Source organism: Poecilia formosa, unplaced genomic scaffold, assembly GCF_000485575.1.
Source record: "Poecilia formosa unplaced genomic scaffold, Poecilia_formosa-5.1.2 Scaffold20, whole genome shotgun sequence".
NCBI lineage: Eukaryota > Metazoa > Chordata > Actinopteri > Cyprinodontiformes > Poeciliidae > Poecilia > Poecilia formosa.
The window spans coordinates 2733977-2738290 of record NW_006799959.1 but is presented as its reverse complement, the minus strand read 5'-3'; the positions used below and the strand labels follow the sequence as shown (position 1 = coordinate 2738290).

At 37.4% G+C, this 4314-nt stretch overlaps 1 long non-coding RNA gene across 1 annotated transcript; it reads right to left on the bottom strand.

The window, feature by feature from the left end:
• Nucleotides 1-453: 453 nt before the first annotated feature.
• LOC103134933 (uncharacterized) lies at nucleotides 454-3986 on the bottom strand. Its single transcript, XR_475878.2, has 2 exons — nucleotides 3788-3986; nucleotides 454-1267 (listed from the first exon to the last, which is right to left on the bottom strand). It is a non-coding gene; the product is annotated as an uncharacterized LOC103134933 (long non-coding RNA).
• Nucleotides 3987-4314: the final 328 nt, after the last annotated feature.

The window sequence follows — 4314 nt, the reverse complement described above, 5'->3', positions numbered from 1 at the left end:
TGCTGCTTGGCCACATTCCTTGTGGTCCGCCGAAGTTAACGTAATTTTCTTCTTTTCTTTTTTCTCTCTCCAGATAAACCTTGGCACTTCAACACATAGCATTCCGACTCTGACAGTTTGGCAGCTTTACTTAAGGTGAATAAATAAGATGCAACATTTCTTTCACATGCACGTATTTCTTTGCAGGGTGTGTGCAATTTAATTCTATTAGTGAGTCCTCCCTGCTGTGATATGCAAGGTTAAGGCTGAAGGTTATGTTGGGAATTTACAGCCAGGATGATTCAGAAAGTATCTGGGTATTCAGATACTTGTTCTTCTAATGAGAGGCTCTGCATGTGTGGCTAATAGGTTAACCCAGAAGCTTAGACTTCACAAATTCAGAAGCCAAGAATGTGTCCCATAATGTGTCCTTATTCTCTCTGGTAATAACAAGTGTGCAGCCTGAAAATTTAATTCTATGTTTTTTTTTAATTATCTTAAAGGTAGAATTATTGTCTCTTTCTAGATATGTTTGTAGCATTGTAGAGCACAAAAAAACTAACAATTCATTGGCAAACTGAAAAAAAGTACATATGATAAGATGGACAGCAAAAAGACTTCATTATGAATCATTTTTACAATTCTGTTTATGTCCCATCAGACAGTTTGCATTTTAAACTGAATGAATCAAAACAACTCCCACACAGACTGACCAATCAATGAGCATTAAAAGGAGGCGTGGCTTATGACACATTTGGACCAGAACCTAAACATACTTGAGGTTTGTCCATCCATTTCACACGACAATGGATGGAAAAAGTTTACAAATCTCTGTTAAGTATAACATTTTTATGGAGAAAAACAAAAAGATTATGATAAAGGCAACATTACAAAAATCAAAAGCAGTCCGGTTATATAACTATGCACAAAGTTAAACTGATAACTTTGTTAAACCAGCTTTAAATTCAATTTCTGGATTTGTCTATCAGCATCCGACATCTTGACTTGGAAATATTTAGCTCTTTTGCCGTTCCAAAATTTTTCAAGTCTATCAGACTGTGAACATCTCTTGTCAATAGTCTTCTTTCAGCTCCTCCTTGTACATTGGATTTAGGTTTCGACTTTGGATAGGCCATTCCAAAACTTTGATTTATCTCACTGAAAGCCATTCTTTTATTGATTTGGACTCCATGTGGCTTTGAAAGCTAAAACCCCTCTTTATCTTTTGCTTTCTAACAGTCCAAACATGTTGTATTTGGAACGGTTTTAATCCACTTCAGCAAAAAACCTATAAAGAAAACAGGAGATTGTTGTCACATAACGAGCACGACGAGTACTTGTTGGATATTGCATCAGATGTTTCAGTGTTACTATTGGCCTCTTGTCAGACTTGTTTCAGTCTTGTATTTCCTTCATCAGTTTTGGAAAACCATGTCGTTTTTTTGTCATTGTGGTCTCACATTTTCCCTATTTTCTAAATTGTGAAATTGAATCAGAAAGAATTTCTACAAAGTATTAGTTTTTGATCCAGTGAATTCATATTTTATACCCTCCCTACACAGATCTACTTGTAGATGAACTGTACTGAATAAATGTCACACTGACCATGAAAAAAGCTTGAGACAAATCTCTCATATTTATTTAAGCCTCACAACTCTGAAATTTAAACAGAAAGCCACTATGTCTTTTTTTGAACACTCCTGTAATAATGTCACATTTTTATGTTGCTTGTAATGACGTTTACTGTCATGCAATCTATTTTTTAATGTGCCAATGGATGCATGATCATTCTCTAAGCCGTTTGTTAGTTTTAAAGTTGGCTTGCTATTTTTCCTGTCCCTGGTTTAGTGAATATTAAGCAGTCTGTGTTCCTGCTGCTCTTCTTGACCACTGACAACTTGGGCTGGTCTGATGTTTATCACTTTCAAGACAGATATTTATGTTAGCAGGCTGGTTACACTGCAGGCCTCACACAATAAAAATGACTATCAGGTGACCTCCAGAAATGCACAAACAGTGACACTGTTTTGCACTAATTTTACATTTACAGTCAGTCTTCAGAGGTTATCTCTCTTATTCTCAAAAACTCCACTGAGGTTAACAATAACCACACTTTTTGATGCTCTGGTGACGGCTTTATGGCTGCCAGAAAGAACTCATCTTGGCAGCATATAAAGAGCAGTGGTGAGTTTGATGTGTTTCTTTTTATCTGTGGATATTCATTATGTTTTAATTATCTGTGATCTGTAATATTACATCATGTTTGGAGGGGTTTTGGGTCTAAACGGTTTGACCAGTGACAAATATATTCTGAATACACAGCCAAAAGACTCAATGATGTTATTATAAACAAATAGATAGCCATGACAACAAAAAGCATTAAGATAACAAAGATAAAACAATATTTTTATCAAAAGCACAGACAACTAAAGGCCATAACAGATTTTTAGCTGCTTTAATCATGACAGAACATGTGATTTGGATCTGATTTGAATCCTTTTAGTGTTCGTAAAATCTTCTACTCAAGCATCTTCATGCTTATAATCAGAGGATTTGAAATGAAAGAACGTGCTTTTTGTTAGCCACAACAAAATTTTGCATTCATGATTTTATAACACAGTAAGTCTTCTGTTTTTTTACCCAAATATGTGATCCAGTAGTTATGTCAGGGAAAGGAAGGGCTCCAATGAGTTTTATGATGCCTGAAGGTGTCTTGATAATTTGCTCCAACTTTTTACTAATTTTAATGGCATGGGAATATAACTTGAGAATACAAAGTGGAGTACAGGGTGGCAGCATCATGATGTGGAATAGATGGCATCATGAGTGAAGTACATGGAAACAGAGAAGCAACGTCTCAAGATAATACATAGAAAGTTCAGTTTTATCCAATTGGGTTTTACAATTGGACAATGACTTGAAGCATACCATCTACTTAGTTACAAATAGGCCCAGGAACAACAAAGTCACGTTTATAAATGCCTACCACAAAGCCCTAATCTCATTCTCATGAAAAAATTGTGCATGTGTGTGTGAGCAAGGCAGCCTATAAACCTGACTCAGTTACACTGGTTCTGTCAGGAGGAATGGGCCAAAATTTCAGCAACTACCGTTAGAAACTTGTGGTAAAATACCACATCTGAGCAAAGTGAGACTGTTTAAAATGCAATGGGGCAGCAAATGCTGGTGGCAAAACTGTTTGTCCTCTAAGCTTCATGTGAAAATCTCAATTTTCAGCTGGTGACAGATGCTGTTTTTAACACTACCGTAATGAAAAAAGGGGGCTGTGATTTTTCACTCAAAGAAAAAAAACATTTGAGTTTCTCTCCTTTTGGCAGATATGTGAAGAGAGAAAGGGTTGTGATTTCCTCTCTGTCTTTGAAATGAATCCTAAGTCCCTGTGTGATTCCGGGATAATTTTCTCCTTTGCCAAAATAATCACTTGTCTCATTACATTAATTAAAACCATAACACCTTGGCAGACACAATGACTCAAAAGTTCTTGTGTCTTCTCCTATGGGGAAACATAGTGAGTCAAAGCGATTACTCAACCAGAGCATCTGCTTGCTGTTTGAAGTCTGTTCACCCTCCGAACGGCCACATCAGTGTCTATATGATGCAGATCATTTGTGGTTTCATAACCAACACAATAGCCACCACTGTGTCTCTCGGTGACCCCAGCAAACTCTGCTCACCTTGACAAATCGCTGCCTCTGGTCCTTTTTCTACCATAACCGCCGCCACCATCTCTGAACTTTCAGCCCGTACGCACACACACACACACACCTGTGCAGGCCCCTGAGCTTACCTGTGTTCAAAGCTGAGATAAAAGCTGACGCGTACACCCAGCCACCTGCATTTAACCAGCAGCCTCTGGAACGGCACGACCCCCTCCACCTCCACTGACACACACTGCAGTCATCTATCTTACTCAGCCTCCTGAGTCTCTAATTATGGGTGGGTGACTCCCTCTGGAATGTTTATTGTAACATCGTTCAGCTTTATCCTCTGTAAAAGATTAAAAATAGGGAACATTTAAACAGATGCAGAAGGAGAGAGGCGGATTGGACAATTTTTTTATGCTCATCAAAAGGCGTCTTACAATTTTTCTATAAACAATGAACGCTTAAAATTAATTTTTTCAGTTAAATTAAGATTTCCAGTTAAATTAACACACTAATTTAACTGGTGGTGGATCCGTCTTATCTGCTCAACTTCGAAAAATGTGTCCAACCAACAGAGATGGACCGAACCAGTGAAACTAAGATAGAGAACCCAAAATTTGTACTTAAGTAAGAATAACACTACTTCAACATCTTTTTACTTAAGTAAAAG